Source organism: Gambusia affinis, linkage group LG11 (genome assembly GCF_019740435.1).
Source record: "Gambusia affinis linkage group LG11, SWU_Gaff_1.0, whole genome shotgun sequence".
NCBI classification, from domain to species: domain Eukaryota; kingdom Metazoa; phylum Chordata; class Actinopteri; order Cyprinodontiformes; family Poeciliidae; genus Gambusia; species Gambusia affinis.
Genome location: NC_057878.1, coordinates 27038184 through 27051112, shown reverse-complemented (window position 1 = coordinate 27051112; position 12929 = coordinate 27038184). Strand labels below are relative to the sequence as shown.

General features: G+C 36.9%; 1 long non-coding RNA gene across 1 annotated transcript; it reads right to left on the bottom strand.

The window, feature by feature from the left end:
• Positions 1–565: 565 nt before the first annotated feature.
• On the bottom strand, positions 566–1423 carry LOC122840243. The gene is made up of 2 exons (XR_006372194.1): positions 1213–1423; positions 566–664 (listed from the first exon to the last, which is right to left on the bottom strand). It is a non-coding gene; the product is annotated as an uncharacterized LOC122840243 (long non-coding RNA).
• Positions 1424–12929: the final 11506 nt, after the last annotated feature.

The following is a 12929-nucleotide window of genomic DNA, read 5'->3' as shown; positions in this document are numbered from 1 at the left end:
ATTTACTGGGTGATCTGGGATCTAAATATGCAAAATCAGCCAGCATCATCATCCTTTGATGTATTTAGTTTGAAACTAAGTCAAAGACTGGAGAAGATCCAGTTAGGGATAAAGTGTAAGAGCAGAAAGTCTTTTTCAATCAAAGCAGCAGTGTGCCATTGTGAACAATCAGCTTTCGCTCTCTCGTTACGAGCCTGAACGACTCTTGTGTGGAGAAATGGTGTTAGGTGGTGTTTTCTCCAGAGGGCTGCAGCGTGCGATCCGACACACCAGCCGAGGTTAGACATGTTTGCACCTGCCTGGTCACCCTTACAGGACCTCCACAGCAGGAGCAATGCCTCACATAATGGGAAATCAATTTTATTTTTGTTTGCCTGGGTAGGTGGGCTTAAGGAATAATTACTTAGCTGAGAAGCAGGAGGCAGAGGGAAGAGCCGGGCTATCCTGGTACATCCACTGTGGTGTTCCTGCTGCAGTGCTGATGTGAAACCAATACCATTATCCAGTTAATCCGTCATGGACAGCTCCTGCTCAGTAAGAAAAACAGCAGAGCGGGGCCGCATCATTGACGTGTGGAGCTGCTTTAATGAGATTCCTTGGGGTGCACTCTCAAATTGCTGGGATTTCATGAGTCTTCCAGCGCTGACTTCCCTCCATCTGGCTGCTGGGTCCGCAGGGATGAGAGGCAACAAATGATTACACACTTAAACACCCTGATGCTCTTAACAGGATACTCTATTTGTTACAGTTATACCCCTGAAGCCCAACCCTGCTATCCCCAGTAATGGTGAGACAAAGACTGTTTCAGGCAGATGATACTTAAAAAACATCAGACTTATACAAATGGATGCCGCTCAGTTTAGCTTAGCTTAGCTTAGTGTAAACTAAGCTTGTTAGCAAGATTATCTGTGAGAAAATCTCCACTGCCTTACTTAAAAGACATAAATATTGGAACTGACATTATGGTGCATCGAACAATATAGACACGTTGCATGTTGTTGATTGCGTCTGGAAATTTCGCGCCTGCGCCCAACGCTGGAGGGCAAAAAGACGATTCTTTAATTTTCAGCTAAAAGCTACATTAGCTTAGCTAATTCTGCTAGTTCGACAGAAAGGACTACAGCATATATCACAGATATTTATCTTGGTATTACATAGATGTGGATAGAGTACTCACAAACAGTAATGGAGTAATAGTTGTGATGTACTTACAGTGTTTAAAAGGAACGAGGCGAGAGCTAGTTTGTGGTTTGTTTATTGTTGTCATAGCAACTCCATGTAACCGCCTGCCAACACGGCTGTCGTTAGAAATTTCCCGAATCCTGGAGATGTAGGTGTTATTAATTAAGTGTTTAATGCTGAAAGTCCGTTGAAGAATAACTTAAAACAACGGGTATTCTGTCTTTTTTGTTTCTCTCTCTGTGAGGACTACGTACTACACACACACCCACCCGTTGCCATAGCAACTGGCGCAAACGTTTCACACATAACATTCAGAACATTCAGTTCGTTACAGTATTAATGTAGTAATGACTTTTAAGTAAGGCATTGGCTTTATGTTTATTTTGAAATTATTATTGTGATTATAAATAAGTGTTAGATTGGCAGTAGATTATTATTATTTTATTATTTATTCCAAACTTTGTTTTTTTTGGTTATAAATGAAATAATTTGCCAATAGAACAAATACTTTTTCCATCAATGTTAAGGCATTATTGACTAAAAACAAGCTCCTATCTTGCTGAAGTTTCTTATGAGTTAGTTTCATCTCTTAAATATTTGCACTAAAACTACATAGATGAAAAATACTTAGTAAGATTTTGTGTTTGCAGTCAGTACCTTGACTAATTAACTGAGTAGTAGTTTCATCATGGCAAATTGATGAATTTGATAAAAATGCTGAAGTTTTGAGAGATTTTTCTCAAACAAACATTTCAGTCTCCTATCGATTCCCCCGTTGCCTCTCCACGATTTCACCCGCCAATCTCCTTCTTTCAAACATTTGTTCATTGCTTGTTAAACGTCTAAAAAACACACAATGAAGCTTTAAGATGATTGAACCCGAGGTTGAAATCTGGATGCATCTTTATCCCAACCCAATTAACACCAAGTCAATAGAGAGCAAATGAAAAAGCCCCGGGGTGACGAACCCTGCCAGAAAACGCCAACAGTATGAAGACGGTCAAGGCCGGCACAAAGGCAGGAACCTCCTGGTTCTGCAGAATCCCTCTGAGCGCTGCTGATTAGCGCAAAAGGAGGGGATTATTAAAGGCCTTTTCCTTTCATGGTGGGTGTGAATGAGGAGAGAGGGTATCCATTCACATGGGGCAAAGGGCTGGGAAAATGGCCGACTTTGGGCGAGAGGCTATAGAGTCTGCTCACTGAAGTGTGAACAACCCACCTCCCAAAGACACAGGAAAAGAAATCTGATTTAAAATGGAAAACAAGCTCGGAAGCCAAGGTCAATGCAAACATTTGGAAATTTCAACTTGTCCTGTAAAACTGGCAGGATTACTGATGGACATGCTTGGTTTATTTCCAAAAATCCCCTAAAAACAATGATTTTTGACAGAAAACCTTTGTGACACTGAATTGTGTCCATGTGGCTAATCCCATTCATCTGAGCTCATTATGCTTTGCCGTCTTTCAAACAGCACATGCCAAAGTGCTGAGGGCAGACTGGCTTCCTTTTACAGATTCTTGACCTTTATTTCAAGATTATACAAGCAGATTGTGTCCATGTGGCTAATCCCATTCATCTGAGCTTCAGCTTTGTCTAATTTATTCACAACGTGTCACTTTAGAGGTTACACTGCAAAAACACTAAATCTTACCGAGTATTTTTGGTCTTGTTTAGTGCAAATGTCTCAAGATTATACAAGCAGATAGCTGGTCTCAGTGGCTGCATGAATACCCAACTCCACTGCAAGAAGGTCCTGGGTTCGATTCCCGGCTCGGGGTCTTTCTGCATGGAGTTTGCATGTTCTCCCTGTGCATGGTGGGTTCTCTCCGGGTTCTCCGGCTTCCTCCCACAGTCCAAAAACATGACTGTCAGGTTAATTGGGCTCCAAATTCTCCCTAGGTGTGTGTGTGTGTGTGCGTGTGTGTGTGTGTGTGAATAGTTGTGTGTCCTGTGTGTCTCTGTGCTGCCCTGCGGTACACCTCTCGCCCGGAACGCAGCTGGAGAGGAACCAGCAACCCTCCTGACCCCATTAGGGACAAAGGGTGTACAGACATTGGATGGATGGATGGATGATGAAAAACTTGTAGTTCTATTGACAGATTTGCTCACTTATAACATGGGAAAAATTTATTTTAATAAGTGACAAAAAATTGCCAATGAATCTTGTCATTTATTATCTATTTTCAAGAATTTTTTTTTACCTAGAACAAGCTACAACATCTTGCAACTTACTTTTAAGTTAGTATACTTGAAACTAGATAAGATTTGATGTTTTTTCAGTGTATGGAACAATTCATTTGTCCCACACTACAAAAACAAAATCTTACCAAGTAATTTGGGTCTAGTTTATTACAAAAATGTTAGTACAGTTCAAATAAGACAAAACAAACTTACAAGCAACTTTTCACCAATTTAGAAGCTTGTTTTAATTCCTTCATATTGATGAGTACTGGTTCTATTGGCAGATTTGTTCACTTATAACAAGGGAAATGTCTTGGAACTAGAACATTTTTTAATTAATATTCAGGAATTATTGACTAAAAACAAGCTCCCACACCCTGCAGAAAAGTTACTTGTAAGTTAGTGTTGTCTTATTTCAAATGTACTAAGATTATCCACTAATCTATACCAAAAATACTTGGCAAGATTTGCAGTTTTTGCAGTGTAGGGAACTCATAAGTACCTTTTCAGCAAGATACTGGAGCTTGTTTTAAGTAATAATTCCTTAATATTGAGAAGTAATTATAGTTCCACTGGTGTATTTTTTTTTACTTATAATATGCAAAAAATTTATTATAAATGAAATAATCTGCATTTTTTAATCCATATTCAGTAATTATTGACCTAAAAACTTCTATTTTTTGCTGAAAAGTTATTTATAAACTACACCGATACTTGGTAAGATTTGGTGGTTTTGCAGTGTCTTCCTTCGATCTACACTACAAAAACACAAAATATTATCAAGTAACTTTGGTCTAATTTCCTTGCAAGTTGAAGTAAATTGTTTTTCCTTAATATTGATTAAAAAAAAGTACTAGTTGCACTGGCGTGTTTGGACGTATAAGAAGACATTTTTCCCATGTTATAAGTGAAATAATCTGCTAGTTGAACTGGCAACATAAAGGAATTGTTGACTTAAACAAGCTCCTATATCTTGCTGAAAAGTTACTTTGAGTTAGTTTTATCTTATTTTAAGTGTACTTAGATGTTTCCACAATAAACTAGACAAAAATATTATTAAAATTGGTATTTTGCAGTGTGGAAGAATGACTCCTTGTACTGGGCAATCCCATTCCTGGCAAGATATGAAGCAGCAAAGGAGGCAAACGAATTGGAACTGGTCCAGTCTTCATCTCCATCTAAGCCAAGGATTTACCCAGCACAATGGGCCCTTTAGCCGAAACCCTTTCCTCTTTAGCTGTACAATTTGCCTCTCCTCTTTGTTTTCCTTTTCTCGTGACACAAGTGGAAAACAAATTAATCCTGTTCCCATGGCGACCAGCCTGGAAGACAATTTGTCAGGGGAGATTATATCTTTAAAATATCCTCACACAATCTTAACAACATATTTTTAGATTAGGTCAGTTTTGCTTATAAAGCCTCTCTCCAGTTTGGGAAAACAATACGGGGCTTATCTGCAATACGGCGGATTTTTCCACCGAATCCATCAGCGCTGACACAGAAACACTTTAGACTCCATTACTAAATGGGCCATAATTAGATACATTACAAGATGTTTTTACTTACTGTAACAGGATTTATTAAAAAGAAACATGTTTTAAACAATCTACTGCATTATATCACTGTAACTTGTCAAAAGAATTAATGAAATATCAATAAAGGTTTAATTTACCGTGAAATATGCTATTAAAAAACCATGTAAGACTGTTAAGCAAACAGGTAATACTTTAAGGATGCTGGTATGATTTCCACTGTGAGTTTTAATGCACATTCAGGTTCATTTGGTGTTTTAACTACTAAAATAGGCAATTATAAGCATTTTTTGAGGTGGAGTTTAACATTTACATTTTATTTTTATTGATTTATGATCCACTGCATGCTCTTCAATTCTTCAGTAGAATTCAAGTTACTTTATTTGTAAAGTGAATAGAGAGGACATTTATTGTGAATTGGGGCGATATAAATAAATTAAAGGTATTTATTTGATTCTGGAGTTATTACCCACATATTTTAGCAATTTGCAAACCGCTGTGGTTCCTAAGTCCTGTGAATCACTTTATCCTGATTCCATTTCAACATGTCAGCTAACAAAATTGCCACCAATATTTATTGTCTTATTATTTGTGTTATTATTTTAGCTATCCATATCACTGTGATGATTGAAGAGCTCAACCAAGAGTGATAAAATGCAACATTTTTGCTCTTGTAAGACTGAAGTGCAAAACAGAAAATTCAGCATGATTACTTTTGATGATTTGGACATGTGCCATAAATTTCAAATTAAGAGGAAAATAACTGACTCAAACTTCAAGTATTATCAATGATGGATGGATTTGCCCGTCTAACTCATCTATTTTGAAAACAAAACTCAAACTTTATCTCACCCACTTACTGGTGCCATGGTGACAATTTTTTTATTTACCTCACCTGTCATACTGTCCCACTGCAAAAATATCATCAAGTATTTTCATTTAGTTTCTAGTGCAAATATCTTAGTACACTTGAAATAAGACAAAATTAACAAGCAACTTTTCAGCAAGAAATATGAGTTTTTTAAACTAATTAATTCCTTAATATTGATATAAAACAAGACATTCTTGATCCGCTGGCAGATTATTTGGCATATAATCTGTACTATTTCATCAATATTAAGGATTTATTTATTTAAAATAAGCTCCTATATCTTGCTGAAATCATTTGTAAGTTTGTTTTGTCTTGCTTCAAGTGTAATAAAATGTTTGTACTAAAAATTAGACAAAAAATACTGTGGTTTTGTTGTTTGGCAGTGCAGTGGTCATAAAGTTATGCCTGATAGGCGCAGGCAACGCCTCAACGTGGGACACAGGAAGTGGTTTACGTGTGTGTTGGTGCTTTTAGCTCGCAGAAGGAACTGGTCCCAGTAGAGGGATTTCAAGGCTTTCCGATGTCTGCTCCAAGTTTGCGGTTTCATTTTACTATTTGGAAGTGTTGCTGTCAAACAAGCTTATACTTTCAGTCAAAACTCTGCAACCTAAACATGAGTCAGGAGGAAGTGTGGGGAACTTCCTGCTTTATCTCTTTGGGTGTGCCCCTTCAAAAGCTTTCCTATCTAAACTTTGATATTGTACTTCAAAACAGAGATGATAAACTGAGCTCAGTAAATTTATTTGACAAAATGGTGAAATCCGAGAGAAAAATGGCCTCCGCAAGCTGTCGCCATTTGTCAGCGGTTTTCCCTGTGTATACTCCGTGTAATTAGCATGGGGATGGAGGTCCGGTTCAGGCTGATGGTGTTGATGACAGCCCCTGCTGCCTCCGTCAGCTGTGCTGCGTCTCACCCCAACCCTGTCAGCGTCAGGGTCCCTCGTCCATCTGCTGGAGGGCCCTTCCTCCCTCACGGTCAACCACCTGGACATCCTTCAGCACCAAGGGGTCCCGGAGCCTTCGGGGGGCTTCGGGTTCGTCAGGGGCGTTTAAAAGTCGGTCCTTAGAGGAGGCGAGGGCGTGAGGCAGAATGTGGTCGTCCCACATCCTCGTTTTCTCTCTCATCACTCGCTCCTCCTGGATCAAGCGGAGTTTCATCGCAGCGATGATGTTGAGAGGAGACGGAGGGATCCGACACTTAGAGCAGAACCTCTGACCCGGAGTTTCAAACACACTCCTGCACGTGAATTTATAATGAAAACTGATTTTTTTTAAGGTTTTTTTTTTTTTAGAGGTAAAGTTGAAACATTTGTTATCAAGCATCCATTTTTCAGTTTTTTATACCCACTAGTCCTGTTATTGTAGCTAAAATCTTTATTAGCTTCAAACAATGGCCTTTCATGTTAATTTACAATAAACACTGAATAATAAATACTGAATTTTTGGGAGGTAAAGTTGAAACATTTTGTAACTAATTGATCCATTGGAAAGGTTTTTATTTCCCACTGGTCCTGTCTTTGTAGCTAAAATCCTCCATTCTCATTAGCTTCAAACGGAGGGTTTCATGAACAATCATGTTAATTTACAATGAAAACACAATTTTGTGGGATTTTTTCAAACTTTTGGAGGTAAAGTAGAAACATTTTGTTAGTAATCCAAGTCATGTCAACTTTTTATCCCTGCTGGCACTGTCATTGTAGCTATATTACTCTATTAGATTATAACAAACAAATGATTTTATGCTAACATGAAACAAAACAGAAAACAGTGCTTAGCTAAAAAGTAAGCTAAATGCTAATCATAAACATTGGTTCCGCTAATGCTAAAGCACTACAGCAAAACAGTATTTAGTTAATGCTAATGTGCTAACTTTAAATTATATCTGCCATTGAATGACAACAACCCTTACTCACCAATTTAATTATCATAATTTCCATTTTCTGATATTGTATTAATGTTTACATCTGGTTTATCTTGTTCTTTTATGTTTGTTGTTTGAAATAAAGTTAATGGGGACAAAAAGAGAGCAAACATGTAGAGAGGAAATAGAACTGCTGTCTTCACCCACTTCAAAATAAAAGCATGAATACAAACTATTTGAATATTCTTACCAGTCGATAATCAAATCTTCAATTCAGAAATCAAACGTTATTCAGCTGAAAGTTTTCAAAACAGATAAGTAAGGCCTTAAACTATTTTTCTGTTTCAGAAAACAATTTAGTTAAACTGTATTTTTCTCTTACAGAAAATATAATATTGAATATTTTCCATAAAATATAGAACATTTTTGAAAGCTATCAAAATCACCATGGTAACATTTAGTTAGCATCACATTTCATGTTGGAACTGTGATGTGAGCTTAGTGAGTAATTTAAAGCTGCGCACTGATAACTTGATTCTGATCATGACTATGGTCTAATCATCTCATCCTGTCATGACCCCAAATTTACCCACTCAGGTTTGTAGGGATAGAAACTGATAAAAGGTCTAATTTACAGACAGAAGATGTTATCTGCTAATTCGTTGAGGTAAAAACAACAAGACAGATTTATCTGGGAAATATGCTCTGAAATGATCTCCCTCCGCAGGCCTGGAGGTTAACAGGCAAATCATTCATTTGTTAGACTTAACTCAGGCTGGAGAATCTGTTTGGGATCAGTGTGATGCTGTTTCAAAATAAAACAAAAGCCTAGAGTGCATCAGAAAATACATTTTCAACTCATTAAAATTCCTCTGTTGAGGATCTGATCTAAACTTTCAGCACGAATGCTCAGATTCAGTTGATGAAGAGACAATATTTGAAATGTATTGAATGTTGTTCCCACAGGTCTGAAATGGAAATGATCAGCGCCACATTGGTAGGCATAGCCGACCCATTTCTTTGAGACCAAAAAAAGGAAATATGTTCATGCTCTTGGCCAATGTGTGAGAAAATGATACATAAAGAGTGGGTACAAACTGGAGGAGCTTCACCTGAAATTTAGGGATACATACAATCAATGATTAACAAGGTTCTTCCTATGAATAACAAGGTTCTATTGACTGGCTAAGTATGTACATGTAGTACACCATCTTAAACTACTGCAGAAGCTAGCATCTACAGTTTCCCTTATCTCCTTAAAATTATTGCCTGTAGTCAGTCGTCTGATATCTTCAGCTTAATTGTCTTAAATAGTCTTTAATAGTGTAAATTAAACTTTTATTGCCATTTTATTAATTCTTTTGACAAGTTACACTGCATGTCATCTTAGCTAACAGATGAAAGCTAGGCTAATGTTGCTAGTTCGGCAGTAAGTACTACAGTAAATATCAAAATTTGTGATTGAGTAAAAGTTGCAATGTACTTGTATTGTTTATAAGTTCGTAACAAGGTGAGAGCTAGTTCTACTGTTGTCATAGCAACTCCGTAGCAACCACTTGCTATCAGTTACAAAGTTTACCGGAGTATGACGTCGCATGAGAGCTATATATTGGTAGATAAGTCGTTACCAAACCTTTCCTGCCTTTCCTGCTTAGTCAGAAACCTATATCAGCTGGAAGTTTGGAGTGACGTGGATTTATGTTGAACAGCACAGAAAAAAAAAATGGCTGCTGACTTTAGAGTCAGACTGCTCCGCTGCTGCTCAAAGGGACAAGTGAATAATGAAGTGCTTCTGGAGACTTTGAGTCCAGGCTGGACTGGAAGAATGAAAGTCAGGGTTGACTTAACAGACCTCTGTGCCCAGCGTCGCATTTGAGGATGAAGGCTTGCTAATTAATAATAAAACAAAAAGCGGATGATAGGAAGAAAAAAAAAAAACTCCCACCAAAGCTGTGACTGCGAGATGAAAGAACCCACTGCTGCTTAGAAGAAGAACAGCAATTATAAGATTTACACAAAACTGATAAATTGAACCTCTTTCTGCGTAATCCACCTTCCTGTAAGAAGAGCGAACAAAAAGGCTCCCCTTTTCTGTGCCTAAAGGTTCCAGAAATGGGTTTAAATTGGCCTTTGATGCTCTAACAGTGACTGTAATTGTCGCTTTGCTCAGAAAGCGTGCTCCGACGGTTTGCCATGGAAACAGCCCTGCACTCTCATCCTGTGGTTCACTTGCAGCAAAGCTCTTCTAGACAGCAGGGCTGATGAGTCTTACCTGGCTTTCAGAGACGGGCATTGACACCGTGGTTACCGGCAACCTACGAAGCAACGTACATCCTGACAACCTGCGCGATGAACAACCATCGACTTACACCTGCTGGTAGAGATGCCAAAACTACGACGGAGAGGTAGGATCATAAGAAAAAAATACATATAAATGTGAAGATAATGTCATAAATTACGAGAATAAAGTTGTAATATTACAAAAATAAAGTTGTACCATAATAAAGTCAAAATAATGATGAGTCGTTGGACTACAAGAATAAAGTCATATTTTCAGAATAAGGTCAAAATAATACTAGTGTAAAGTTTATTGAAGTCAAAATATTATGAGGATAAAGCCCATATTTCAGGATAAAGTAAATATTATGAGAATAAAGTCAAAATTAATTCAATAATAGACATGATGACAAGAATAAAGTAATATTTTGAGAATAAAGTCAATGATGTATGAATAAAGTCATAGTAAAATGAGAATAAAGTCATAATATTACCAGAATAAAGACCCAAAATTGTGAGTTTACTCATAAAATCAAAATTTTACGACTTGTATTATTTCGACTTTACTCTTGTACGACTTTATTCTCGTAATTCTTTTTTTCTTTGCGTATCTTAATACTTTGTCGTCTCAAACTGAAGTCTGACCTGAAAGGTTTTCATGCAACAATAAAGCTAGAAGAGGAACAAATCATGCATTCAGATTTTGGCAAAAACAGATTTTCTTTTTAAATGTGAAATGTTTCAACAAGATGAATAAATTGGTCAAAGACACCACAAAAACTTTCTAAAGTTTTATTTTGAATTGAATTTTGCATCAAGGGGCTGATAATACATGTTTGTCCTTGAAATGCATTAGCTCTCCCGTTTGCACCTGGTTGAAAACATAAGAACACTCTGACATTTCCAGCACAAAGAGGTTTTCTGCTCCCATTTTCAAGTTGGCTGATTTCTTAAGAAGAACCTGCAGTCTTTTATTTGCAATACTTATTGTCTATTAGGTTTTTGAAAACTTTTGTGAGTGGGACTCTTGTCTGCTCTCAATAGAGCTGATTAAATTATCGATCAGACTGTTTGAAGCCTGGGAGTTTTTTTTACAGTTAATGGGTTGAACTTCTGTGGTTTTTGTCTCTAATTCGCAGAAAACCAAAGATACAAAATGTTTTCTACAAAGTTGTTTCAGAAAACTGAAATAGGCCTAAATAGGCCTATTTTGAATTGAATTTTCTTGATTGACTTTAACTTTATTTTTTAACAGTGTTGTATAGCAGATTACATCATTGTTTCATTTTTAATCACATCATCTCTTTTGTTTCAAATATTAAATTATTCCTTTCATGTTCTTAGCCAATTTTCACGACCCACATGAATCATAAAAAGGTAAAAGGGAGATTATTTACAAAAAAAACCTCAAAACTAAGGACGGCTCCTGAGTTCATGGTTCAGCAGCGCCAAGAGGAAAAAGAGGATTGGTCAAATAGAGCGAAGGACAAATATGGAGATGAATCTTAAACAGGGAGGATAAGTAAAGGTGGTTTAGTCTTCAATGGACCAAAGTGAGTTGCAGAGGAAGATCAGTCAGAGAACGGAGACCCGGGCGGATCAGAGCTGAAGTGGACGTTCGTTGAGCTGATGATAATCCACCAGAGGTCTTACAGGGATTCGAGGTCTTTGAGGAAACCAAACAACTTTAACCTGGAAGGCACAGAGAAGACGAGTTTTTTGAGTTCAAGCTGCAGAAAATGATTGTTATAGTCGTCTGTGAAAATGGCCACAAACAGATGCGCAAATGTTCATCTTTGAAAAGCAGAAATGGAGCCTCCTGTTCAACCAACAAGAATGAAGATAAGTGTCAACAACAAAGCATTTTTATTTTCCAGCAGCCATTGTACAGCGGTAATAAAGCCAGCTGACCAAACATGCTGAGAATACATGATTGAAATAAAAGCCATTTGTAATTTTTTTAATTATTTTGAGAATAAAATCTATTAAAATCAAAAATTTACTTTTGGATAAAAACAATTGAAGAATTTATTTTTAAGCCATTTTGCCCATTTTGTAGCATCAATGCAAGTCTGAAAAAATTAAACCCATCCATATGTTTCTGTTCATCTCAGTAGGATTTGGGAGCATGTTTTATGGAAAATCAAACCCAAGACTCTTATTTTGAAGAGTATCTGAATTATGTCAGAGTACAAACCTTTTGGGCTTACTGGCTTTAATATTCAGTTGGTTGCACTGTTGACTTGCACACTTTTTATGGCTCTAACAGGATTAAAATTTAAGAGATCATTAAGAAAACTGGTTAAATTACATTCTTTAAGAATATCGAGGTATCAAAGATTTAATTGTGAAAACATACTTGATCAATAATTAATTGAGAGCAGCAGGTGGTCTCCAAAAACATCTAAAAAGACTGAAATACAATGAATGCCATTCAGTCCTGAATGTCTGCAGATGAGCGCAGCTCGGCATAAAAACCCTGGAAAACGTCTTTTTCTATCTGTTTATTAATTAATTTCTTTGATGGAAAGTGGCAGCTTAATTATTTTTTATTATGTGTCCAATTTTTGTGCAATTAAGCAGGATGATAGTGTGATTTGGAGACGAGTAACGTAATTGCTGATAAAGTCCTGGCGTCTCATTTTAAATGCCTCGGCTCTTTCTTTGAACTGAGATTTTTTTTTCAATAACGTTCAGGAGTTTTTCTTATTTAGTTCCGGTGGGTATAACGAACATTTGCTGCTAAGCTTTTCTTCCCCGTTCTGCTACTTGTGCAGTTAATGATTGCAATCTGGACATTTCCAAATGTAATTAACTTCGTGTTGTACTTTTAAGTTTTGAGGTTCGGTGTGAGGAAATTAATATATTTCCTCATTCTGAGGTAAAAACTGGAGATCAAATGTAAACAGACATTGACAGTAAATTTCTATTCCTCCGGTGAGATTCAGGGTGAATTGAAATATTGTTTTTGATTAAATATTATGAGCTTCTGGCTTTGAAACAAAAAGACTCACACTTTGATTC